This window comes from Sus scrofa, chromosome 1, assembly GCF_054392235.1.
Source record: "Sus scrofa isolate SSC_HxYL_T2T_F1_AM1 chromosome 1, Sscrofa_HxYL_maternal_Yorkshire_Landrace_v2.0, whole genome shotgun sequence".
Classification (NCBI taxonomy): Eukaryota; Metazoa; Chordata; class Mammalia; order Artiodactyla; family Suidae; genus Sus; species Sus scrofa.
In genome coordinates this window covers 95,330,611-95,357,965 of record NC_139383.1, presented here as the reverse complement: position 1 = coordinate 95,357,965, position 27,355 = coordinate 95,330,611, and positions in this window count along the sequence as shown.

Genomic DNA, 27,355 nt, shown 5'->3' with positions numbered 1-27,355 from the left:
CTTCAGGGAGAAAGTGGATGGGGCCTGAAAAGGCCTTGCGTGCACTGGACCCAACACCCCACACTTTGCCACCGAGGGAGCGACCCAGCTAGGGTCGATGTCAGAAAAGGCACAAAACTAGCTTCTGGCAGCTGCATTCGCGAAAGAGAAACTCTCCTCAGGAAACAAAGCTCAGCCCCAATGCGAGTTTGCTCAGGAAAGCAGCGCTTTCTGGTTTCTCCCCTAGCCCATTGCTCGCCATAGGAACAAGGAGGGTCTGGGCTGCCTCCTGCTCCCTGTGCACTGGTGCTTTGCTGGTGGTCGCTGGACCTGGAAACCTACTCCAAACGTGCTCTACTTCAGGGAGGATGTGGATGGGGCCAGAATATGCCTTGTGTGCAAGGGCCCCACCACATCATCTTTCTACAGGTAGGGAGGGACCCAGCTAGGGCCCACCTCACAAAAGGCACAAAACTAGGTTCTGGCAGCTTCATTTGCGAGAGTGAAACTCTCCTCGGGAAACCAAGCTCAGGCCCAATGCGTCTTTGCTCAGGAAAGCTGCGCTTTCTGGTTTCTCCCCTAGGTCTCTGCTTGCCATAGGAAGAAGGAGGGTCTGGGCTGCCTCCTGCTCCCTGTGCACTGGTGCTTTGCTGGTGGTCGCTGGACCTGGAAACCTACTCCAAACGTGCTCTACTTCAGGGAGAAGGCGGATGAGGCCTGAAAAGGCCTTGTGTGCAAGGGCCCCACCAGCCCAACTTTCGCCAGCTAGGGAGGGACCCACCTAGGGCCCATCTCAGAAAAGGCACAAAACTAGCTTCTGGGAGCTGCATTCGCGAAAGTGCAACTCTCCTCGGGAAACCAAGCTCAGCCCCAATGCGTGTTTGCTCAGTAAAGCAGCGCATTCTGGTTTCTCCCCTAGCCCATTACTCGCCATAGGAACAAGGAGGGTCTGGGCTGCCTCCTGCTCCCTGTGCACTGGTGCTTTGCAGGTCATTGCTAGAGCTGGAAACCAACTCCAAACGTGCTCTACTTCAGGGAGGAGGCGGATGGGGCCAGAATATGCCTTGTGTGCCATGGCCCCACCACCTCACCTTTCTACAGGTAGGGAGGGACCCAGCTAGGGCCCACAAAAGGCACAAAACTAGCTTCTGGGAGCTGCGTTCGTGAAAGTGAAACTCTCCTCGGGAAACCACGCTCAGCCCCAATGCGTCTTTGCTCAGGAAAGCAGCGCTTTCTGGTTTCCCCCCTAGCCCAGTGCTTGCCATAGGAAGAAGGAGTGTCTGGGCTTCCTGCTGCTCCGTGTACACTGGTGGTTTGCATGTCATCGCTATAGCAGGTAACCAACACCAAAGGTGCTCTACTTCAAGGAGAAGGCGGATGGGGCCTGAAAAGGCCTTGTGTGCACTGGCCCCAACACCCCATCCTCTGCCACCTAGGGAGGGACCCAGCTAGGGCCCATCTCAGAAAAGGCACAAAACTAGCTTCTGGGAGCTGCATTCGCGAAAGTGAAACTCTCCTCGGGAAACCAAGCTCAGCCCCAATGCGTGTTTGCTCAGGAAAGCAGCGCTTTCTGGTTTCTCCCCTAGCCCATTGCTCGCCATAGGAACAAGGAGGGTCTGGGCTGCCTCCTGCTCCCTGTGCACTGGTGCTTTGCAGGTCATTGCTAGAGCTGGAAACCACCTCCAAACGTGCTCTACTTCAGGGAGGAGGCGGATGGGGCCAGAATATGCCTTGTGTGCCATGGCCCCACCACCTCACCTTTCTACAGGTAGGGAGGGACCCTGCTAGGGCCCACCTCACAAAAGGCACAAAACTTGCTTCTGGGAGCTGCGTTCGTGAAAGTGAAACTCTCCTCAGGAAACCAAGCTCAGCCCCAATGCGTGTCTGCTCAGGAAAGCAGCGCTTTCTGGTTTCCCCCCTAGCCCAGTGCTTGCCATAGGAACAAGGAGGGTCAGGGCTTCCTGCTGCTCCGTGTACACTGGTGGTTTGCAGGTCATCGCTATAGCTGGAAACCAACTCCAAACGTGCTCTACTTCAGGGAGAAGGCGGATGGGGCCTGAAAAGGCCTTGTGTGCACTGGCCCCAACACCGCACACTGTGCCACCTACGGCGGGACCCAGCTAGGGACCATCTCAGAAAAGGCACAAAACTAGCTTCTGGCAGCTGCATTCGCGAAAGTGAAACTCTCCTCGGGAAACCAAGCTCAGCCCCAATGCGTCTTTGCTCAGGAAAGCAGTGCTTTCCGGTTTCTCCCCTAGGTCTCTGCTTGCCTTAGGGCCAAGGAGGTTCTGTGCTGCCTACTGCTCCCTTGACCCTGGTGCTGTGCTGGTGGTCTCTGGAGATGGAAACCAACTCCAAATGTGCACTCCTTTGCGGAGAAGGCGGATGGGGCCAGAGAAGGCCTTGTGTGCACGGGCCCCAACACCCCATATTCCGCCAGCTAGGGAGGGACACACCTAGGGCCCATCTCAGAAAAGGCACAAAACTAGGTTCTGGCAGCTTCATTTGCGAGAGTGAAACTCTCCTCGGGAAACCAAGCTCAGCCCCAATGCGTCTTGGCTCAGGAAAGCAGCGCTTTCTGGTTTCCCCCCTAGCCCAGTGCTTGCCATAGGAACAAGGAGTGTCTGGGCTTCCTGCTGCTCCGTGTACACTGATGGTTTGCAGGTCATCGCTATAGCAGGTAACCAACTCCAAACGTGCTCTACTTCAGGGAGAAGGCAGATGCGGCCTGAAAAGGCCTTGTGTGCACTGGCCCCAACACCCCACACTTTGCCACCGAGGGAGCGAAACAGCTAGGGTCGATCTCAGAAAGGGCACAAAACTAGCTTCTGGCAGCTGCTTTCGCTAAAGTGAAACTCTCCTCGGGAAACCAAGCTCAGCCCCAATGCGTCTTTGCTCAGGAAAGCAGCGCTTTCTGGTTTCTCCCCTAGCCCATTGCTCGCCATAGGAACAAGGAGGGTCTGGGCTGCCTCCTACTCCCTGTGCACTGGTGCTTTGCAGGGCATCGCTAGAGCTGGAAACCAACTCCAAACGTGCTCTACCTCAGGGAGGAGGCGGATGGGGCCAGAATATGCCTTGTGTGCACAGGCCCCACCACCCCACATTCTGCCAGCTGGGCAGGAACCCAGCTAGGGCCCATTTCAGAAAAGGCAGAAAACTTGCTTCTGGGAGCTGCATTCGCGAAAGTGAAACTCTCCTCGGGAAACCAAGCTCAGCCCCAATGCGTGCTTGCTCAGGAAAGCAGCGCTTTCTGGTTTCACCCCTAGCCCATTGCTCGCCATAGGAACAAGGAGGGTCTGTGCTGCCTCCAGCTCCCTGTGCACTTGTGCTTTGCTGGTGGTCGCTGGACCTGGAAACCTACTCCAAACGTGCTCTACTTCAGGGAGGAGGTGGATGGGGCCAGAATATGCCTTGTGTGCAATGGCCCCACCACCTCATCTTTCTACAGCTAGGGAGGGACCCAGCTAGGGCCCACCTCACAAAAAGCACAAAACTAGCTTCTGGGAGCTGCATTCGCGAGAGTGAAACTCTCCTCAGGAAACCAAGCTCAGCCCCAATGCGTCTTTGCTCAGGAAATCAGCACTTTCTGATTTCTCCCCTAGCCCATTGCTCGCCATAGGAACAAGGAGGGTCTGGGCTGCCTCCTCCTCCCTGTGCACTGGTGCTTTGCTGGTGGTCGCTGGACCTGGAAACCTACTCCAAACGTGCTCTACTTCAGGGAGAAGGCGGATGGGGCCTGAAAAGGCCTTGTGTGCAAGGGCCCCACCAGCCCAACTTTCGCCAGCTAGGGAGGGACCCACCTAGGGCCCATCTCAGAAAAGGCACAAAACTAGCTTCTGGGAGCTGCCTTCGCGAAAGTGCACCTCTCCTCGGGAAACCAAGCTAAGCCCCAATGCGTGTTTGCTCAGGAAAGCAGCGCTTTCCGGTTTCTCCCCTAGGTCTCTGCTAGCCTTAGGGCCAAGGAAGTTCTGTGCTGCCTACTGCTCCCTTGGCACTGGTGCTGTGCTGGTGGTCTCTGGAGATGGAAACCAACTCCAAATGTGCACTCCTTTGCGGAGAAGGCGGATGGGGCCAGAAAAGGCCTTGTGTGCACTGGCCCCAACACCCCATATTCCGCCAGCTAGGGAGGGACACACCTAGGGCCCATCTCAGAAAAGGCACAAAACTAGCTTCTGGGAGCTGCATTCGCGAAAGTGCAACTCTCCTCGGGAAACCAAGCTAAGCCCCAATGCGTGTTTGCTCAGGAAAGCAGCGCTTTCTGGTTTCTCCCCTAGGTCTCTGCTTCCCTTAGGGCCAAGGAGGTTCTGTGCTGCCTACTGCTCCCTTGGCACTGGTGCTGTGCTGGTGGTCTCTGGAGATGGAAACCAACTCCAAATGTGCACTCCTTTGCGGAGAAGGCGGATGGGGCCTGAAAAGGCTTTGTGTGCAAGGGCCCCACCAGCCCAACTTTCGCCAGCTAGGGAGGGACCCACCTAGGGCCCATCTCAGAAAAGGCACAAAACTAGCTTCTGGGAGCTGCATTCGCGAAAGTGAAACTCTCCTCGGGAAACCAAGCTCAGCCCCAATGCGTCTTTGCTCAGGAAAGCAGCGCTTTCTGGTTTCTCCCCTAGCCCATTGCTCGCCATAGGAACAAGGAGGGTCTGGGCTGCCTCCTGCTCCCTGTGCACTGGTGCTTTGCAGGTCATTGCTAGAGCTGGAAACCAACTCCAAACGTGCTCTACTTCAGGGAGGAGGCGGATGGGGCCAGAATATGCCTTGTGTGCCATGGCCCCACCACCTCACCTTTCTACAGGTAGGGAGGGACCCAGCTAGGGCCCATCTCACAAAAGGCACAAAACTAGCTTCTGGGAGCTGCATTCGCGAAAGTGAAACTCTCCTCGGGAAACCACGCTCAGCCCCAATGCGTCTTTGCTCAGGAAAGCAGCGCTTTCTGGTTTCTCCCCTTGGTCTCTGCTTGCCATAGGAACAAGAAGGGTCTGGGCTGCCTCCTGCTCCGTGTACACTGGTGGTTTGAGGTCATCGCTATAGCTGGAAACCAACTCCAAACGTGCTCTACTTCAGGGAGAAGGCGGATGGGGCCTGAAAAGGCCTTGTGTGCAAGGGCCCCAACACCCCACACTTTGCCACCTACGGCGGGACCCAGCTGGGGACCACCTCAGAAAAGGCACAAAACTAGCTTCTGGCAGCTGCTTTCGCGAAAGTGAAACTCTCCTCGGGAAACCAAGCTCAGCCCCAATGCGTCTTTGCTCAGGAAAGCAGTGCTTTCCGGTTTCTCCCCTAGGTCTCTGCTTGCCTTAGGGCCAAGGAGGTTCTGTGCTGCCTACTGCTCCCTTGGCCCTGGTGCTGTGCTGGTGGTCTCTGGAGATGGAAACCAACTCCAAATGTGCACTCCTTTGCGGAGAAGGCGGATGGGGCCAGAAAAGGCCTTGTGTGCACGGGCCCCAACACCCCATATTCCGCCAGCTAGGGAGGGACACACCTAGGGCCCATCTCAGAAAAGGCACAAAACTAGGTTCTGGCAGCTTCATTTGCGAGAGTGAAACTCTCCTCGGGAAACCAAGCTCAGCCCCAATGCGTCTTTGCTCAGGAAAGCTGCGCTTTCTGGTTTCTCCCCTAGGTCTCTGCTTGCCATAGGAACAATGAGGGTCTGGGCTGCCTCCTGCTCCCTGTGCACTGGTGCTTTGCTGGTGGTCGCTGGACCTGGAAACCTACTCCAAACGTGCTCTACTTCAGGGAGAAGGCGGATGGGGCCTGAAAAGGCCTTGTGTGCAAGGGCCCCACCAGCCCAACTTTCGCCAGCTAGGGAGGGACCCACCTAGGGCCCATCTCAGAAAAGGCACAAAACTAGCTTCTGGAAGCTGCATTCGCGAAAGTGCAACTATTCTCGGGAAAGAAGCTCAGCTCCAATGCGTGTTTGCTCAGGAAAGCAGCGCTTTCTGGTTTCTCCCCTAGCCCATTGCTCGCCATAGGAACAAGGAGTGTCTGGGCTTCCTGCTGCTCCGTGTACACTGGTGGTTTGCAGGTCATCGCTATAGCAGGTAACCAACTCCAAATGTGCTCTACTTCAGGGAGAAAGTGGATGGGGCCTGAAAAGGCCTTGCGTGCACTGGACCCAACACCCCACACTTTGCCACCGAGGGAGCGACCCAGCTAGGGTCGATGTCAGAAAAGGCACAAAACTAGCTTCTGGCAGCTGCATTCGCGAAAGAGAAACTCTCCTCAGGAAACAAAGCTCAGCCCCAATGCGAGTTTGCTCAGGAAAGCAGCGCTTTCTGGTTTCTCCCCTAGCCCATTGCTCGCCATAGGAACAAGGAGGGTCTGGGCTGCCTCCTGCTCCCTGTGCACTGGTGCTTTGCTGGTGGTCGCTGGACCTGGAAACCTACTCCAAACGTGCTCTACTTCAGGGAGGAGGTGGATGGGGCCAGAATATGCCTTGTGTGCAAGGGCCCCACCACATCATCTTTCTACAGGTAGGGAGGGACCCAGCTAGGGCCCACCTCACAAAAGGCACAAAACTAGGTTCTGGCAGCTTCATTTGCGAGAGTGAAACTCTCCTCGGGAAACCAAGCTCAGCCCCAATGCGTCTTTGCTCAGGAAAGCAGCGCTTTCTGGTTTCTCCCCTAGGTCTCTGCTTGCCATAGGAACAAGGAGGGTCTGGGCTGCCTCCTGCTCCCTGTGCACTGGTGCTTTGCTGGTGGTCGCTGGACCTGGAAACCTACTCCAAACGTGCTCTACTTCAGGGAGAAGGCGGATGGGGCCTGAAAAGGCCTTGTGTGCAAGGGCCCCACCAGCCCAACTTTCGCCAGCTAGGGAGGGACCCACCTAGGGCCCATCTCAGAAAAGGCACAAAACTAGCTTCGGGAAGCTGCATTCGCGAAAGTGCAACTATTCTCGGGAAAGAAGCTCAGCTCCAATGCGTGTTTGCTCAGGAAAGCAGCGCTTTCTGGTTTCTCCCCTAGCCCATTACTCGCCATAGGAACAAGGAGGGTCTGGGCTGCCTCCTGCTCCCTGTGCACTGGTGCTTTGCAGGTCATTGCTAGAGCTGGAAACCAACTCCAAACGTGCTCTACTTCAGGGAGGAGGCGGATGGGGCCAGAATATGCCTTGTTTGCCATGGCCCCACCACCTCACCTTTCTACAGGTAGGGAGGGACCCAGCTAGGGCCCACAAAAGGCACAAAACTAGCTTCTGGGAGCTGCGTTCGTGAAAGTGAAACTCTCCTCGGGAAACCACGCTCAGCCCCAATGCGTCTTTGCTCAGGAAAGCAGCGCTTTCTGGTTTCCCCCCTAGCCCAGTGCTTGCCATAGGAAGAAGGAGTGTCTGGGCTTCCTGCTGCTCCGTGTACACTGGTGGTTTGCATGTCATCGCTATAGCAGGTAACCAACTCCAAACGTGCTCTACTTCAGGGAGAAGGCGGATGGGGCCTGAAAAGGCCTTGTGTGCACTGGCCCCAACACCCCATCCTCTGCCACCTAGGGAGGGACCCAGCTAGGGCCCATCTCAGAAAAGGCACAAAACTAGCTTCTGGGAGCTGCATTCGCGAAAGTGAAACTCTCCTCGGGAAACCAAGCTCAGCCCCAATGCGTGTTTGCTCAGGAAAGCAGCGCTTTCTGGTTTCTCCCCTAGCCCATTGCTCGCCATAGGAACAAGGAGGGTCTGGGCTGCCTCCTGCTCCCTGTGCACTGGTGCTTTGCAGGTCATTGCTAGAGCTGGAAACCACCTCCAAACGTGCTCTACTTCAGGGAGGAGGCGGATGGGGCCAGAATATGCCTTGTGTGCCATGGCCCCACCACCTCACCTTTCTACAGGTAGGGAGGGACCCAGCTAGGGCCCACCTCACAAAAGGCACAAAACTTGCTTCTGGGAGCTGCGTTCGTGAAAGTGAAACTCTCCTCAGGAAACCAAGCTCAGCCCCAATGCGTGTCTGCTCAGGAAAGCAGCGCTTTCTGGTTTCCCCCCTAGCCCAGTGCTTGCCATAGGAACAAGGAGGGTCAGGGCTTCCTGCTGCTCCGTGTACACTGGTGGTTTGCAGGTCATCGCTATAGCTGGAAACCAACTCCAAACGTGCTCTACTTCAGGGAGAAGGCGGATGGGGCCTGAAAAGGCCTTGTGTGCACTGGCCCCAACACCGCACACTGTGCCACCTACGGTGGGACCCAGCTAGGGACCATCTCAGAAAAGGCACAAAACTAGCTTCTGGCAGCTGCATTCGCGAAAGTGAAACTCTCCTCGGGAAACCAAGCTCAGCCCCAATGCGTCTTTGCTCAGGAAAGCAGTGCTTTCCGGTTTCTCCCCTAGGTCTCTGCTTGCCTTAGGGCCAAGGAGGTTCTGTGCTGCCTACTGCTCCCTTGACCCTGGTGCTGTGCTGGTGGTCTCTGGAGATGGAAACCAACTCCAAATGTGCACTCCTTTGCGGAGAAGGCGGATGGGGCCAGAAAAGGCCTTGTGTGCACGGGCCCCAACACCCCATATTCCGCCAGCTAGGGAGGGACACACCTAGGGCCCATCTCAGAAAAGGCACAAAACTAGGTTCTGGCAGCTTCATTTGCGAGAGTGAAACTCTCCTCGGGAAACCAAGCTCAGCCCCAATGCGTCTTGGCTCAGGAAAGCAGCGCTTTCTGGTTTCTCCCCTAGCCCATTGCTCGCCATAGGAACAAGGAGGGTCTGGGCTGCCTCCTACTCCCTGTGCACTGGTGCTTTGCAGGGCATCGCTAGAGCTGGAAACCAACTCCAAACGTGCTCTACTTCAGGGAGGAGGCGGATGGGGCCAGAATATGCCTTGTGTGCACAAGCCCCACCACCCCACATTCTGCCAGCTGGGCAGGAACCCAGCTAGGGCCCATTTCAGAAAAGGCAGAAAACTTGCTTCTGGGAGCTGCATTCGCGAAAGTGAAACTCTCCTCGGGAAACCAAGCTCAGCCCCAATGCGTGTTTGCTCAGGAAAGCAGCGCTTTCTGGTTTCACCCCTAGCCCATTGCTCGCCATAGGAACAAGGAGGGTCTGGGCTGCCTCCAGCTCCCTGTGCACTGGTGCTTTGCTGGTGGTCGCTGGACCTGGAAACCTACTCCAAACGTGCTCTACTTCAGGGAGGAGGTGGATGGGGCCAGAATATGCCTTGTGTGCAATGGCCCCACCACCTCATCTTTCTACAGCTAGGGAGGGACCCAGCTAGGGCCCACCTCACAAAAAGCACAAAACTAGCTTCTGGGAGCTGCATTCGCGAGAGTGAAACTCTCCTCAGGAAACCAAGCTCAGCCCCAATGCGTCTTTGCTCAGGAAATCAGCACTTTCTGATTTCTCCCCTAGCCCATTGCTCGCCATAGGAACAAGGAGGGTCTGGGCTGCCTCCTCCTCCCTGTGCACTGGTGCTTTGCTGGTGGTCGCTGGACCTGGAAACCTACTCCAAACGTGCTCTACTTCAGGGAGAAGGCGGATGGGGCCTGAAAAGGCCTTGTGTGCAAGGGCCCCACCAGCCCAACTTTCGCCAGCTAGGGAGGGACCCACCTAGGGCCCATCTCAGAAAAGGCACAAAACTAGCTTCTGGGAGCTGCCTTCGCGAAAGTGCAACTCTCCTCGGGAAACCAAGCTAAGCCCCAATGCGTGTTTGCTCAGGAAAGCAGCGCTTTCCGGTTTCTCCCCTAGGTCTCTGCTAGCCTTAGGGCCAAGGAAGTTCTGTGCTGCCTACTGCTCCCTTGGCACTGGTGCTGTGCTGGTGGTCTCTGGAGATGGAAACCAACTCCAAATGTGCACTCCTTTGCGGAGAAGGCGGATGGGGCCAGAAAAGGCCTTGTGTGCACTGGCCCCAACACCCCATATTCCGCCAGCTAGGGAGGGACACACCTAGGGCCCATCTCAGAAAAGGCACAAAACTAGGTTCTGGCAGCTTCATTTGCGAGAGTGAAACTCTCCTCGGGAAACCAAGCTCAGCCCCAATGCGTCTTTGCTCAGGAAAGCAGCGCTTTCTGGTTTCTCCCCTAGGTCTCTGCTTGCCATAGGAACAAGGAGGGTCTGGGCTGCCTCCTGCTCCCTGTGCACTGGTGCTTTGCTGGTGGTCGCTGGACCTGGAAACCTACTCCAAACGTGCTCTACTTCAGGGAGAAGGCGGATGGGGCCAGAATATGCCTTGTGTGCACTGGCCCCACCAGCCCAACTTTCACCAGCTAGGGAGGGACCCACCTAGAGCCCATATCAGAAAAGGCACAAAACTAGCTTCTGGGAGCTGCATTCGCGAGAGTGAAACCCTCCTCGGGAAACCAAGCTCAGCCCCAATGCGTGTTTGCTCAGGAAAGCAGCGCTTTCTGGTTTCTCCCCTAGCCCATTGCTCGCCATAGGAACAAGGAGGGTCTGGGCTGCCTCCTGCTCCCTGTGCACTGGTGATTTGCTGGTGGTCGCTGGACCTGGAAACCTACTCCAAACGTGCTCTACTTCAGGGAGAAGGCGGATGGGGCCTGAAAAGGCCTTGTGTGCAAGGGCCCCACCAGCCCAACTTTCGCCAGCTAGGGAGGGACCCACCTAGGGCCCATCTCAGAAAAGGCACAAAACTAGCTTCTGGGAGCTGCATTCGCGAAAGTGCAACTCTCCTCGGGAAACCAAGCTAAGCCCCAATGCGTGTTTGCTCAGGAAAGCAGCGCTTTCTGGTTTCTCCCCTAGGTCTCTGCTTCCCTTAGGGCCAAGGAGGTTCTGTGCTGCCTACTGCTCCCTTGGCACTGGTGCTGTGCTGGTGGTCTCTGGAGATGGAAACCAACTCCAAATGTGCACTCCTTTGCGGAGAAGGCGGATGGGGCCAGAAAAGGCCTTGTGTGCACTGGCCCCAACACCCCATATTCCGCCAGCTAGGGAGGGACACACCTAGGGCCCATCTCAGAAAAGGCACAAAACTAGGTTCTGGCAGCTTCATTTGCGAGAGTGAAACTCTCCTCGGGAAACCAAGCTCAGCCCCAATGCGTCTTTGCTCAGGAAAGCTGCGCTTTCTGGTTTCTCCCCTAGGTCTCTGCTTGCCATAGGAACAAGGAGGGTCTGGGCTGCCTCCTGCTCCCTGTGCACTGGTGCTTTGCTGGTGGTCGCTGGACCTGGAAACCTACTCCAAACGTGCTCTACATCAGGGAGAAGGCGGATGGGGCCTGAAAAGGCCTTGTGTGCAAGGGCCCCACCAGCCCTACTTTCGCCAGCTAGGGAGGGACCCAGCTAGGGCCCATCTAAGAAAAGGCACAAAACTAGCTTCTGGGAGCTGCATTCGCGAAAGTGAAACTCTCCTCGGGAAACCAAGCTCAGCCCCAATGCGTGTTTGCTCAGTAAAGCAGCGCATTCTGGTTTCTCCCCTAGCCCATTACTCGCCATAGGAACAAGGAGGGTCTGGGCTGCCTCCTGCTCCCTGTGCACTGGTGCTTTGCAGGTCATTGCTAGAGCTGGAAACCAACTCCAAACGTGCTCTACTTCAGGGAGGAGGCGGATGGGGCCAGAATATGCCTTGTGTGCCATGGCCCCACCACCTCACCTTTCTACAAGTAGGGAGGGACCCAGCTAGGGCCCATCTCACAAAAGGCACAAAACTAGCTTCTGGGAGCTGCTTTCGCGAAAGTGAAACTCTCCTCGGGAAACCACGCTTTCCCCAATGCGTCTTTGCTCAGGAAAGCAGCGCTTTCTGGTTTCTCCCCTTTGTCTCTGCTTGCCATAGGAACAAGAAGGGTCTGGGCTGCCTCCTGCTCCGTGTACACTGGTGGTTTGAGGTCATCGCTATAGCTTTAAACCAACTCCAAACGTCTCTACTTCAGGGAGAAGGCGGATGGGGCCTGAAAAGGCCTTGTGTGCACTGGCCCCAAAACCCCACACTTTGCCACCTACGGCGGGACCCAGCTGGGGACCACCTCAGAAAAGGCACAAAACTAGCTTCTGGCAGCTGCTTTCGCGAAAGTGAAACTCTCCTCGGGCAACCAAGCTCAGCCCTAATGCGTGTTTGCTCAGGAAAGCAGTGCTTTCCGGTTTCTCCCCTAGGTCTCTGCTTGCCTTAGGGCCAAGGAGGTTCTGTGCTGCCTACTGCTCCCTTGGCACTGGTGCTGTGCTGGTGGTCTCTGGAGATGGAAACCAACTCCAAATGTGCACTCCTTTGCGGAGAAGGCGGATGGGGCCAGAAAAGGCCTTGTGTGCACTGGCCCCAACACCCCATATTCCGCCAGCTAGGGAGGGACACACCTAGGGCCCATCTCAGAAAAGGCACAAAACTAGGTTCTGGCAGCTTCATTTGCGAGAGTGAAACTCTCCTCGGGAAACCAAGCTCAGCCCCAACGCGTCTTTGCTCAGGAAAGCAGCGCTTTCTGGTTTCTCCCCTAGGTCTCTGCTTGCCATAGGAACAAGGAGGGTCTGGGCTGCCTCCTGCTCCCTGTGCACTGGTGCTTTGCTGGTGGTCGCTGGACCTGGAAACCTACTCCAAACGTGCTCTACTTCAGGGAGGAGGCGGATGGGGCCTGAAAAGGCCTTGTGTGCAAGGGCCCCACCAGCCCAACTTTCGCCAGCTAGGGAGGGACCCACCTAGGGCCCATCTCAGAAAAGGCACAAAACTAGCTTCTGGGAGCTGCATTCGCGAAAGTGCAACTATCCTCGGGAAAGAAGCTCAGCCCCAATGCGTGTTTGCTCACGAAAGCAGCGCTTTCTGGTTTCTCCCCTAGCCCATTGCTCGCCATAGGAACAAGGAGGGTCTGGGCTGCCTCCTGCTCCCTGTGCACTGGTGCTTTGCTGGTGGTCGCTGGACCTGGAAACCTACTCCAAACGTGCTCTACTTCAGGGAGGAGGTGGATGGGGCCAGAATATGCCTTGTGTGCAAGGGCCCCACCACATCATCTTTCTACAGGTAGGGAGGGACCCAGCTAGGGCCCACCTCACAAAAGGCACAAAACTAGGTTCTGGCAGCTTCATTTGCGAGAGTGAAACTCTCCTCGGGAAACCAAGCTCAGCCCCAATGCGTCTTTGCTCAGGAAAGCTGCGCTTTCTGGTTTCTCCCCTAGGTCTCTGCTTGCCATAGGAACAAGGAGGGTCTGGGCTGCCTCCTGCTCCCTGTGCACTGGTGCTTTGCTGGTGGTCGCTGGACCTGGAAACCTACTCCAAACGTGCTCTACATCAGGGAGAAGGCGGATGGGGCCTGAAAAGGCCTTGTGTGCAAGGGCCCCACCAGCCCAACTTTCGCCAGCTAGGGAGGGACCCACCTAGGGCCCATCTCAGAAAAGGCACAAAACTAGCTTCTGGGAGCTGCATTCGCGAAAGTGAAACTCTCCTCGGGAAATCAAGCTCAGCCCCAATGCGTGTTTGCTCAGTAAAGCAGCGCATTCTGGTTTCTCCCCTAGCCCATTACTCGCCATAGGAACAAGGAGGGTCTGGGCTGCCTCCTGCTCCCTGTGCACTGGTGCTTTGCAGGTCATTGCTAGAGCTGGAAACCAACTCCAAACGTGCTCTACTTCAGGGAGGAGGCGGATGGGGCCAGAATATGCCTTGTGTGCCATGGCCCCACCACCTCACCTTTCTACAGGTAGGGAGGGACCCAGCTAGGGCCCATCTCACAAAAGGCACAAAACTAGCTTCTGGGAGCTGCGTTCGTGAAAGTGAAACTCTCCTCGGGAAACCACGCTCAGCCCCAATGCGTCTTTGCTCAGGAAAGCAGCGCTTTCTGGTTTCCCCCCTAGCCCAGTGCTTGCCATAGGAAGAAGGAGTGTCTGGGCTTCGTGCTGCTCCGTGTACACTGGTGGTTTGCATGTCATCGCTATAGCAGGTAACCAACTCCAAACGTGCTCTACTTCAGGGAGAAGGCGGATGGGGCCTGAAAAGGCCTTGTGTGCAATGGCCCCAACACCCCATCCTCTGCCACCTAGGGAGGGACCCAGCTAGGGCCCATCTCAGAAAAGGCACAAAACTAGCTTCTGGGAGCTGCATTCGCGAAAGTGAAACTCTCCTCGGGAAACCAAGCTCAGCCCCAATGCGTGTTTGCTCAGGAAAGCAGCGCTTTCTGGTTTCTCCCCTAGCCCATTGCTCGCCATAGGAACAAGGAGGGTCTGGGCTGCCTCCTGCTCCCTGTGCACTGGTGCTTTGCAGGTCATTGCTAGAGCTGGAAACCACCTCCAAACGTGCTCTACTTCAGGGAGGAGGCGAATGGGGCCAGAATATGCCTTGTGTGCCATGGCCCCACCACCTCACCTTTCTACAGGTAGGGAGGGACCCAGCTAGGGCCCACCTCACAAAAGGCACAAAACTTGCTTCTGGGAGCTGCGTTCGTGAAAGTGAAACTCTCCTCAGGAAACCAAGCTCAGCCCCAATGCGTGTTTGCTCAGGAAAGCAGTGCTTTCCGGTTTCTCCCCTAGGTCTCTGCTTGCCTTAGGGCCAAGGAGGTTCTGTGCTGCCTACTGCTCCCTTGACCCTGGTGCTGTGCTGGTGGTCTCTGGAGATGGAAACCAACTCCAAATGTGCACTCCTTTGCGGAGAAGGCGGATGGGGCCAGAAAAGGCCTTGTGTGCACGGGCCCCAACACCCCATATTCCGCCAGCTAGGGAGGGACACACCTAGGGCCCATCTCAGAAAAGGCACAAAACTTGGTTCTGGCAGCTTCATTTGCGAGAGTGAAACTCTCCTCGGGAAACCAAGCTCAGCCCCAATGCGTCTTGGCTCAGGAAAGCAGCGCTTTCTGGTTTCCCCCCTAGCCCAGTGCTTGCCATAGGAACAAGGAGTGTCTGGGCTTCCTGCTGCTCCGTGTACACTGATGGTTTGCAGGTCATCGCTATAGCAGGTAACCAACTCCAAACGTGCTCTACTTCAGGGAGAAGGCAGATGCGGCCTGAAAAGGCCTTGTGTGCACTGGCCCCAACACCCCACACTTTGCCACCGAGGGAGCGAAACAGCTAGGGTCGATCTCAGAAAGGGCACAAAACTAGCTTCTGGCAGCTGCTTTCGCTAAAGTGAAACTCTCCTCGGGAAACCAAGCTCAGCCCCAATGCGAGTTTGCTCAGGAAAGCAGCGCTTTCTGGTTTCTCCCCTAGCCCATTGCTCGCCATAGGAACAAGGAGGGTCTGGGCTGCCTCCTACTCCCTGTGCACTGGTGCTTTGCAGGTCATCGCTAGAGCTGGAAACCAACTCCAAACGTGCTCTACTTCAGGGAGGAGGCGGATGGGGCCAGAATATGCCTTGTGTGCACAGGCCCCACCACCCCACATTCTGCCAGCTGGGCAGGAACCCAGCTAGGGCCCATTTCAGAAAAGGCAGTAAACTTGCTTCTGGGAGCTGCATTCGCGAAAGTGAAACTCTCCTCGGGAAACCAAGCTCAGCCCCAATGCGTGTTTGCTCAGGAAAGCAGCGCTTTCTGGTTTCACCCCTAGCCCATTGCTCGCCATAGGAACAAGGAGGGTCTGGGCTGCCTCCTGCTCCCTGTGCACTGGTGCTTTGCTGGTGGTCGCTGGACCTGGAAACCTACTCCAAACGTGCTCTACTTCAGGGAGGAGGTGGATGGGGCCAGAATATGCCTTGTGTGCAATGGCCCCACCACCTCATCTTTCTACAGGTAGGGAGGGACCCAGCTAGGGCCCACCTCACAAAAGGCACAAAACTAGCTTCTGGGAGCTGCCTTCGCGAGAGTGAAACTCTCCTCAGGAAACCACGCTCAGCCCCAATGCGTCTTTGCTCAGGAAAGCAGCACTTTCTGATTTCTCCCCTAGCCCATTGCTCGCCATAGGAACAAGGAGGGTCTGGGCTGCCTCCTGCTCCCTGTGCACTGGTGTTTGCAGGTCATTGCTAGAGCTGGAAACCAACTCCAAACGTGCTCTACTTCAGGGAGAAGGCGGATGGGGCCTGAAAAAGCCTTGTGTGCACTGGCCCCAACACCCCATCCTCTGCCCCCTAGGGAGGGACCCAGCTGGGGCCCATCTCAGAAAAGGCACAAAACTAGCTTCTGGGAGCTGCATTCGCGAAAGTGCAACTCTCCTCGGGAAACCAAGCTAAGCCCCAATGCGTGTTTGCTCAGGAAAGCAGCGCTTTCTGGTTTCTCCCCTAGGTCTCTGCTTCCCTTAGGGCCAAGGAGGTTCTGTGCTGCCTACTGCTCCCTTGGCACTGGTGCTTTGCTGGTGGTCTCTGGAGATGGAAACCAACTCCAAATGTGCACTCCTTTGCGGAGAAGGCGGATGGGGCCAGAAAAGGCCTTGTGTGCACTGGCCCCAACACCCCATATTCCGCCAGCTAGGGAGGGACCCACCTAGGGCCCATCTCAGAAAAGGCACAAAACTAGGTTCTGGCAGCTTCATTTGCGAGAGTGAAACTCTCCTCGGGAAACCAAGCTCAGCCCCAATGCGTCTTTGCTCAGGAAAGCAGCGCTTTCTGGTTTCTCCCCTAGGTCTCTGCTTGCCATAGGAACAAGGAGGGTCTGGGCTGCCTCCTGCTCCCTGTGCACTGGTGCTTTGCTGGTGGTCGCTGGACCTGGAAACCTACTCCAAACGTGCTCTACTTCAGGGAGAAGGCGGATGGGGCCTGAAGAGGCCTTGTGTGCAAGGGCCCCACCAGCCCAACTTTCGCCAGCTAGGGAGGGACCCACCTAGGCCCCATCTCAGAAAAGGCACAAAACTAGCTTCTGGGAGCTGCATTCGCGAAAGTGAAACTCTCCTCGGGAAACCAAGCTCAGCCCCAATGCGTCTTTGCTCAGGAAAGCAGCGCTTTCTGGTTTCTCCCCTAGCCCATTGCTCCCCATAGGAACAAGGAGGGTCTGGGCTGCCTCCTGCTCCCTGTGCACTGGTGCTTTGCAGGTCATTGCTAGAGCTGGAAACCACCTCCAAACGTGCTCTACTTCAGGGAGGAGGCGGATGGGGCCAGAATATGCATTGTGTGCCATGGCCCCACCACCTCACCTTTCTACAGGTAGGGAGGGACCCAGCTAGGGCCCATCTCACAATAGGCACAAAACTACTTTCTGGGAGTTGCATTCGCGAAAGTGAAACTCTCCTCGGGAGACCACGCCCAGCCCCAATGCGTGTTTGCTCAGGAAAGTAGCGCTTTCTGGTTTCCCCCCTAACCCAGTGCTTGCCATAGGAACAAGGAGGGTCAGGGCTTCCTGCTGCTCCGTGTACACTGGTGGTTTGAGGTCATCGCTATAGCTGGAAACCAACTCCAAACGTGCTCTACTTCAGGGAGAAGGCGGATGGGGCCTGAAAAGGCCTTGTGTGCACTGGCCCCAACACCCCACCCTTTGCCACCTACGGCGGGACCCAGCTGGGGACCACCTCAGAAAAGGCACAAAACTAGCTTCTGGCAGCTGCTTTCGCGAAAGTGAAACTCTCCTCGGGCAACCAAGCTCAGCCCTAATGCGTGTTTGCTCAGGAAAGCAGTGCTTTCCGGTTTCTCCCCTAGGTCTCTGCTTGCCTTAGGGCCAAGGAGGTTCTGTGCTGCCTACTGCTCCCTTGGCACTGGTGCTGTGCTGGTGGTCTCTGGAGATGGAAACCAACTCCAAATGTGCACTCCTTTGCGGAGAAGGCGGATGGGGCCAGAAAAGGCCTTGTGTGCACTGGCCCCAACACCCCATATTCCGCCAGCTAGGGAGGGACACACCTAGGGCCCATCTCACAAAAGGCACAAAACTAGCTTCTGGGAGCTGCTTTCGCGAAAGTGAAACTCTCCTCGGGAAAGAAGCTCAGCTCCGATGCGTGTTTGCTCAGGAAAGCAGCGCTTTCTGGTTTCTCCCCTAGCCCATTGCTCGCCATAGGAACAAGGAGTGTCTGGGCTTCCTGCTGCTCCATGTACACTGGTGGTTTGCAGGTCATCGCTATAGCAGGTAACCAACTCCAAACGTGCTCTACTTCAGGGAGAAAGTGGATGGGGCCTGAAAAGGCCTTGCGTGAACTGGACCCAACACCCCACACTTTGCCACCGAGGGAGCGACCCAGCTAGGGTCGATCTCAGAAAAGGCACAAAACTAGCTTCTGGCAGCTGCATTCGCGAAAGTGAAACTCTCCTCAGGAAACAAAGCTCAGCCCCAATGCGAGTTTGCTCAGGAAAGCAGCGCTTTCTGGTTTCTCCCCTAGGTCTGTGCTTGCCATAGGAACAAGGAGGGTCTGGGCTGCCTCCTGCTCCCTGTGCACTGGTGCTTTGCTGGTGGTCGCTGGACCTGGAAACCTACTCCAAACGTGCTCTACTTCAGGGAGGAGGTGGATGGGGCCAGAATATGCCTTGTGTGCAAGGGCCCCACCACATCATCTTTCTACAGGTAGGGAGGGACCCAGCTAGGGCCCACCTCACAAAGGGCACAAAACTAGGTTCTGGCAGCTTCATTTGCGAGAGTGAAACTCTCCTCGGGAAACCAAGCTCAGCCCCAATGCGTCTTTGCTCAGGAAAGCTGCGCTTTCTGGTTTCTCCCCTAGGTCTCTGCTTGCCATAGGAACAAGGAGGGTCTGGGCTGCCTCCTGCTCCCTGTGCACTGGTGCTTTGCTGGTGGTCGCTGGACCTGGAAACCTACTCCAAACGTGCTCTACTTCAGGGAGAAGGCGGATGGGGCCAGAATATGCCTTGTGTGCCATGGCCCCACCACCTCACCTTTCTACAGGTAGGGAGGGACCAAGCTAGGGCCCACCTCACAAATGGCACAAAACTTGCTTCTGGGAGCTGCATTCGCGAAAGTGAAACTCTCCTCGGGAAACCAAGCTCAGCCCCAATGCGTGTTTGCTCAGTAAAGCAGCGCATTCTGGTTTCTCCCCTAGCCCATTACTCGCCATAGGAACAAGGAGGGTCTGGGCTGCCTCCTGCTCCCTGTGCACTGGTGCTTTGCAGGTCATTGCTAGAGCTGGAAACCAACTCCAAACGTGCTCTACTTCAGGGAGGAGGCGGATGGGGCCAGAATATGCCTTGTGTGCCATGGCCCCACCACCTCACCTTTCTACAGGTAGGGAGGGACCCAGCTAGGGCCCATCTCACAAAAGGCACAAAACTAGCTTCTGGGAGATGCGTTCGTGAAAGTGAAACTCTCCTCGGGAAACCACGCTCAGCCCCAATGCGTCTTTGCTCAGGAAAGCAGCGCTTTCTGGTTTCCCCCCTAGCCCAGTGCTTGCCATAGGAAGAAGGAGTGTCTGGGCTTCCTGCTGCTCCGTGTACACTGGTGGTTTGAAGGTCATCGCTATAGAATGTAACCAAATCCAAACGTGCTCTACTTCAGGGAGAAGGCGGATGGGGCCTGAAAAGGCCTTGTGTGCACTGGCCCCAACACCCCATCCTCTGCCACCTAGGGAGGGACCCAGCTAGGGCCCATCTCAGAAAAGGCACAAAACTAGCTTCTGGGAGCTGCATTCGCGAAAGTGAAACTCTCCTCGGGAAACCAAGCTCAGCCCCAATGCGTGTTTGCTCAGGAAAGCAGCGCTTTCTGGTTTCTCCCCTAGCCCATTGCTCGCCATAGGAACAAGGAGGGTCTGGGCTGCCTCCTGCTCCCTGTGCACTGGTGCTTTGCAGGTCATTGCTAGAGCTGGAAACCACCTCCAAACGTGCTCTACTTCAGGGAGGAGGCGGATGGGGCCAGAATATGCCTTGTGTGCCATGGCCCCACCACCGCACCTTTCTACAGGTAGGGAGGGACCAAGCTAGGGCCCACCTCACAAATGGCACAAAACTTGCTTCTGGGAGCTGCGTTCGTGAAAGTGAAACTCTCCTCAGGAAACCAAGCTCAGCCCCAATGCGTGTCTGCTCAGGAAAGCAGCGCTTTCTGGTTCCCCCCTAGCCAAGTGCTTGCCATAGGAACAAGGAGGGTCAGGGCTTCCTGCTGCTCTTTGTACACTGGTGGTTTGCAGGTCATCGCTATAGCTGGAAACCAACTCCAAACGTGCTCTACTTCAGGGAGAAGGCGGATGGGGCCTGAAAAGGCCTTGTGTGCACTGGCCCCAACACCGCACACTTTTCCACCTAAGGCGGGACCCAGCTAGGGACCATCTCAGAAAAGGCACAAAACTAGCTTCTGGCAGCTGCTTTCGCGAAAGTGAAACTCTCCTCGGGAAACCAAGCTCAGCCCCAATGCGTCTTTGCTCAGGAAAGCAGTGCTTTCCGGTTTCTCCCCTAGGTCTCTGCTTGCCTTAGGGCCAAGGAGGTTCTGTGCTGCCTACTGCTCCCTTGGCCCTGGTGCTGTGCTGGTGGTCTCTGGAGATGGAAACCAACTCCAAATGTGCACTCCTTTGCGGAGAAGGCGGATGGGGCCAGAAAAGGCCTTGTGTGCACGGGCCCCAGCAACCCACATTCCGCCAGCTAGGGAGGGACACACCTAGGGCCCATCTCAGAAAAGGCACAAAACTAGGTTCTGGCAGCTTCATTTGCGAGAGTGAAACTCTCCTCGGGAAACCAAGCTCAGCCCCAATGCGTCTTGGCTCAGGAAAGCAGCGCTTTCTGGTTTCCCCCCTAGCCCAGTGCTTGCCATAGGAACAAGGAGTGTCTGGGCTTCCTGCTGCTCCGTGTACACTGATGGTTTGCAGGTCATCGCTATAGCAGGTAACCAACTCCAAACGTGCTCTACTTCAGGGAGAAGGCAGATGGGGCCTGAAAAGGCCTTGTGTGCACTGGCCCCAACACCCCACACTTTGCCACCAAGGGAGCGACACAGCTAGGGTCGATCTCAGAAAGGGCACAAAACTAGATTCTGGCAGCTGCTTTCGCTAAAGTGAAACTCTCCTCGGGAAACCAAGCTCAGCCCCAATGCGAGTTTGCTCAGGAAAGCAGCGCTTTCTGGTTTCTCCCCTAGCCCATTGCTCGCCATAGGAACAAGGAGGGTCTGGGCTGCCTCCTACTCCCTGTGCACTGGTGCTTTGCAGGTCATCGCTAGAGCTGGACACCAACTCCAAACGTGCTCTACTTCAGGGAGGAGGCGGATGGGGCCAGAATATGCCTTGTGTGCACAGGCCCCACCACCCCACATTCTGCCAGCTGGGCAGGAACCCAGCTAGGGCCCATTTCAGAAAAGGCAGAAAACTTGCTTCTGGGAGCTGCATTCGCGAAAGTGAAACTCTCCTCGGGAAACCAAGCTCAGCCCCAATGCGTGTTTGCTCAGGAAAGCAGCGCTTTCTGGTTTCACCCCTAGCCCATTGCTCGCCATAGGAACAAGGAGGGTCTGGGCTGCCTCCTGCTCCCTGTGCACTGGTGCTTTGCTGGTGGTCGCTGGACCTGGAAACCTACTCCAAACGTGCTCTACTTCAGGGAGAAGGCGGATGGGGCCTGAAAAAGCCTTGTGTGCAAGGGCCCCACCAGCCCAACTTTCGCCAGCTAGGGAGGGACCCACCTAGTGCCCATCTCAGAAAAGGCACAAAACTAGCTTCTGGGAGCTGCATTCGTGAAAGTGCAACTCTCCTCGGGAAACCAAGCTCAGCCCCAATGCGAGTTTGCTCAGGAAAGCAGCGCTTTCTGGTTTCTCCCCTAGGTCTCTGCTTGCCTTAGGGCCAAGGAGCTTCTGTGCTGCCTACTGCTCCCTTGGCACTGGTGCTGTGCTGGTGGTCTCTGGAGATGGAAACCAACTCCAAATGTGCACTCCTTTGCGGAGAAGGCAGATGGGGCCAGAAAAGGCCTTGTGTGCACTGGCCCCAACACCCCATATTCCGCCAGCTAGGCAGGAACCCATCTAGGGCCCATTTCAGAAAAGGCACAAAACTACCTTCTGGGAGCTGCTTTCGCGAGAGTGAAACCCTCCTCGGGAAACCAAGCTCAGCCCCAATTCGTGTTTGCTCAGGAAAGTAGCGCTTTCTGGTTTCTCCCCTAGGTCTCTGCTCGCCATAGGAACAAGGAGGTTCTGGGCTGCTTCCTGCTCTCTGTGCACTGCTACTTTGCAGGGCATCGCTAGAGCTGGAAACCAACTCCAAAGGTGCTCTACTTCAGGGAGAAGGCGGATGGGGCCTGAAAAGGCCTTGTGTGCACTGGCCCCACCACCCCACATTCTGCCAGTTAGGGAGGAACCCAGCTAGGGCCCATTTCAGAAAAGGCACAAAACTACCTTCTGGGAGCTGCTTTCGCGAGAGTGAAACACTCCTCGGGAAAACAAGCTCAGCCCCAATGCGTGTTTGCTCAGGAAAGCAGCGCGTTCTGGTTTTTCCCCTAGGTCTGTGCTTGCCATAGGAACAAAGATGGTCTGGGCTGCCTCCTGCTCCCTGTGCACTGGTGCTTTGCTGGTGGTCGCTGGACCTGGAAACCTACTCCAAACGTGCTCTACTTCAGAGAGGAGGTGGATGGGGCCAGAATATGCCTTGTGTGCAAGGGCCCCACCACCTCATCTTTCTACAGGTAGGGAGGGACCCAGCTAGGGCCCACCTCACAAAAGGCACAAAACTAGCTTCTGGGAGCTGCATTCGCGAGAGTGAAACTCTCCTCAGGAAACCAAGCTCAGCCCCAATGCGTGTTTGCTCAGGAAAGCAGCACTTTCTGATTTCTCCCCTAGCCCATTGCTCGCCATAGGAACAAGGAGGGTCTGGGCTGCCTCCTGCTCCCTGTGCACTGGTGTTTGCAGGTCATTGCTAGAGCTGGAAACCAACTCCAAACGTGCTCTACTTCAGGGAGAAGGCGGATGGGGCCTGAAAAGGCCTTGTGTGCACTGGCCCCAACACCCCATCCTCTGACCCCTAGGGAGGGACCCAGCTAGGGCGCATCTCAGAAAAGGCACAAAACTAGCTTCTGGGAGCTGCATTCACGAACGTGCAACTCTCCTCGGGAAACCAAGGTAAACCCCAATGCGTGTTTGCTCAGGAAAGCAGCGCTCTCCGGTTTCTCCCCTAGGTCTCTGCTTGCCTTAGGGCCAAGGAGGTTCTGTGCTGCCTACTGCTCCCTTGGCACTGGTGCTGTGCTGGTGGTCTGTGGAGATGGAAACCAACTCCAAATGTGCACTCCTTTGCGGAGAAGGCGGATGGGGCCAGAAAAGGCCTTGTGTGCACTGGCCCCAACACCCCTTATTCCGCCAGCTAGGGAGGGACACACCTAGGGCCCATCTCAGAAAAGGCACAAAACTAGGTTCTGGCAGCTTCATTTGCGAGAGTGAAACTCTCCTCGGGAAACCAAGCTCAGCCCCAATGCGTCTTTGCTCAGGAAAGCAGCGCTTTCTGGTTTCTCCCCTAGGTCTCTGCTTGCCATAGGAACAAGGAGGGTCTGGGCTGCCTCCTGCTCCCTGTGCACTGGTGCTTTGCTGGTGGTCGCTGGACCTGGAAACCTACTCCAAACGTGCTCTACTTCAGGGAGAAGGCGGATGGGGCCTGAAAAGGCCTTGTGTGCAAGGGCCCCACCAGCCCAACTTTCGCCAGCTAGGGAGGGACCCACCTAGAGCCCATATCAGAAAAGGCACAAAACTAGCTTCTGGGAGCTGCATTCGCGAGAGTGAAACCCTCCTCGGGAAACCAAGCTCAGCCCCAATGCGTGTTTGCTCAGGAAAGCAGCGCTTTCTGGTTTCTCCCCTAGCCCATTGCTCGCCATAGGAACAAGGAGGGTCTGGGCTGCCTCCTACTCCCTGTGCACTGGTGCTTTGCAGGTCATCGCTAGAGCTGGACACCAACTCCAAACGTGCTCTACTTCAGGGAGGAGGCGGATGGGGCCAGAATATGCCTTGTGTGCACAGGCCCCACCACCCCACATTCTGCCAGCTGGGCAGGAACCCAGCTAGGGCCCATTTCAGAAAAGGCAGAAAACTTGCTTCTGGGAGCTGCATTCGCGAAAGTGAAACTCTCCTCGGGAAACCAAGCTCAGCCCCAATGCGTGTTTGCTCAGGAAAGCAGCGCTTTCTGGTTTCACCCCTAGCCCATTGCTCGCCATAGGAACAAGGAGGGTCTGGGCTGCCTCCTGCTCCCTGTGCACTGGTGCTTTGCTGGTGGTCGCTGGACCTGGAAACCTACTCCAAACGTGCTCTACTTCAGGGAGAAGGCGGATGGGGCCTGAAAAAGCCTTGTGTGCAAGGGCCCCACCAGCCCAACTTTCGCCAGCTAGGGAGGGACCCACCTAGTGCCCATCTCAGAAAAGGCACAAAACTAGCTTCTGGGAGCTGCATTCGCGAAAGTGCAACTCTCCTCGGGAAACCAAGCTCAGCCCCAATGCGAGTTTGCTCAGGAAAGCAGCGCTTTCTGGTTTCTCCCCTAGGTCTCTGCTTGCCTTAGGGCCAAGGAGGTTCTGTGCTGCCTACTGCTCCCTTGGCACTGGTGCTGTGCTGGTGGTCTCTGGAGATGGAAACCAACTCCAAATGTGCACTCCTTTGCGGAGAAGGCGGATGGGGCCAGAAAAGGCCTTGTGTGCACTGGCCCCAACACCCCATATTCCGCCAGCTAGGCAGGAACCCATCTAGGGCCCATTTCAGAAAAGGCACAAAACTACCTTCTGGGAGCTGCTTTCGCGAGAGTGAAACCCTCCTCGGGAAACCAAGCTCAGTCCCAATTCGTGTTTGCTCAGGAAAGTAGCGCTTTCTGGTTTCTCCCCTAGCCCATTGCTCGCCATAGGAACAAGGAGGTTCTGGGCTGCTTCCTGCTCTCTGTGCACTGGTGCTTTGCAGGGCATCGCTAGAGCTGGAAACCAACTCCAAAGGTGCTCTACTTCAGGGAGAAGGCGGATGGGGCCTGAAAAGGCCTTGTGTGCACTGGCCCCACCACCCCACATTCTGCCAGTTAGGGAGGAACCCAGCTAGGGCCCATTTCAGAAAAGGCACAAAACTACCTTCTGGGAGCTGCTTTCGCGAGAGTGAAACTCTCCTCGGGAAAACAAGCTCAGCCCCAATGCGTGTTTGCTCAGGAAAGCAGCGCGTTCTGGTTTTTCCCCTAGGTCTGTGCTTGCCATAGGAACAAAGATGGTCTGGGCTGCCTCCTGCTCCCTGTGCACTGGTGCTTTGCTGGTGGTCGCTGGACCTGGAAACCTACTCCAAACGTGCTCTACTTCAGAGAGGAGGTGGATGGGGCCAGAATATGCCTTGTGTGCAAGGGCCCCACCACCTCATCTTTCTACAGGTAGGGAGGGACCCAGCTAGGGCCCACCTCACAAAAGGCACAAAACTAGCTTCTGGGAGCTGCATTCGCGAGAGTGAAACTCTCCTCAGGAAACCAAGCTCAGCCCCAATGCGTGTTTGCTCAGGAAAGCAGCACTTTCTGATTTCTCCCCTAGCCCATTGCTCGCCATAGGAACAAGGAGGGTCTGGGCTGCCTCCTGCTCCCTGTGCACTGGTGTTTGCAGGTCATTGCTAGAGCTGGAAACCAACTCCAAACGTGCTCTACTTCAGGGAGAAGGCGGATGGGGCCTGAAAAGGCCTTGTGTGCACTGGCCCCAACACCCCATCCTCTGCCCCCTAGGGAGGGACCCAGCTAGGGCGCATCTCAGAAAAGGCACAAAACTAGCTTCTGGGAGCTGCATTCGCGAACGTGCAACTCTCCTCGGGAAACCAAGGTAAACCCCAATGCGTGTTTGCTCAGGAAAGCAGCGCTCTCCGGTTTCTCCCCTAGGTCTCTGCTTGCCTTAGGGCCAAGGAGGTTCTGTGCTGCCTACTGCTCCCTTGGCACTGGTGCTGTGCTGGTGGTCTGTGGAGATGGAAACCAACTCCAAATGTGCACTCCTTTGCGGAGAAGGCGGATGGGGCCAGAAAAGGCCTTGTGTGCACTGGCCCCAACACCCCTTATTCCGCCAGCTAGGGAGGGACACACCTAGGGCCCATCTCAGAAAAGGCACAAAACTAGTTTCTGGCAGCTTCCTTTGCGAGAGTGAAACTCTCCTCGGGAAACCAAGCTCAGCCCCAATGCGTCTTTGCTCAGGAAAGCAGCGCTTTCTGGTTTCTCCCCTAGGTCTCTGCTTGCCATAGGAACAAGGAGGGTCTGGGCTGCCTCCTGCTCCCTGTGCACTGGTGCTTTGCTGGTGGTCGCTGGACCTGGAAACCTACTCCAAACGTGCTCTACTTCAGGGAGAAGGCGGATGGGGCCTGAAAAGGCCTTGTGTGCAAGGGCCCCACCAGCCCAACTTTCGCCAGCTAGGGAGGGACCCACCTAGAGCCCATATCAGAAAAGGCACAAAACTAGCTTCTGGGAGCTGCATTCGCGAGAGTGAAACCCTCCTCGGGAAACCAAGCTCAGCCCCAATGCGTGTTTGCTCAGGAAAGCAGCGCTTTCTGGTTTCTCCCCTAGCCCATTGCTCGCCATAGGAACAAGGAGGGTCTGGGCTGCCTCCGGATCCCTGTGCACTGGTGCTTTGCTGGTGGTCGCTGGACCTGGAAACCTACTCCAAACGTGCTCTACTTCAGGGAGGAGGTGGATGGGGCCAGAATATGCCTTGTGTGCAAGGGCCCCACCACCTCACCTTTCTACAGGTAGGGAGGGACCCAGCTAGGGCCCACCTCACAAAAGGCACAAAACTAGCTTCTGGGAGCTGCGTTCGTGAAAGTGAAACTCTCCTCAGGAAACCAAGCTCAGCCCCAATGCGTGTCTGCTCAGGAAAGCAGCGCTTTCTGATTTCTCCCCTAGCCCATTGCTTGCCATAGGAACAAGGAGGGTCTGGGCTGCCTCCTTCTCCCTGTGCACTGGTGTTTGCAGGTCATTGCTAGAGCTGGAAACCAACTCCAAACGTGCTCTACTTCAGGGAGAAGGCGGATGGGGCCTGAAAAGGCCTTGTGTGCACTAGCCCCAACACCCCACCCTTTGCCACCTACGGCGGGACCCAGCTAGGGCCCATCTCAGAAAAGGCACAAAACTAGCTTCTGGCAGCTGCTTTCGTGAAAGTGAAACTCTCCTCGGGAAACCAAGCTCAGCCCTAATGCGTGTTTGATCAGGAAAGCAGTGCTTTCCGGTTTCTCCCCTAGGTCTCTGCTTGCCTTAGGGCCAAGGAAGTTCTGTGCTGCCTACTGCTCCCTTGGCACTGGGGCTGTGCTGGTGGTCTCTGGAGATGGAAACCAACTCAAAATGTGCACTCCTTTGTGGAGAAGGCGGATGGGGCCAGAAAAGGCCTTGTGTGCACTGGCCCCAACACCCCATATTCCGCCATCTAGGGAGGGACACACCTAGGGCCCATCTCAGAAAAGGCACAAAACTAGGTTCTGGCAGCTTCATTTGCGAGAGTGAAACTCTCCTCGGGAAACCAAGCTCAGCCCCAATGCGTCTTTGCTCAGGAAAGCAGTGCTTACTGGTTTCTCCCCTAGGTCTCTGCTTGCCATAGGAACAAGGAGGGTCTGGGCTGCCTCCTGCTCCCTGTGCACTGGTGCTTTGCTGCTGGTCGCTGGACCTGGAAACCTACTCCAAACGTGCTCTACTTCAGGGAAAAGGCGGATGGGGCCTGAAAAGGCCTTGTGTGCAAGGGCCCCACCAGCCCAACTTCCGCCAGCTAGGGAGGGACCCACCTAGGGCCCATCTCAGAAAAGGCACAAAACTAGCTTCTGGAAGCTGCATTCGCGAAAGTGCAACTCTCCTCGGGA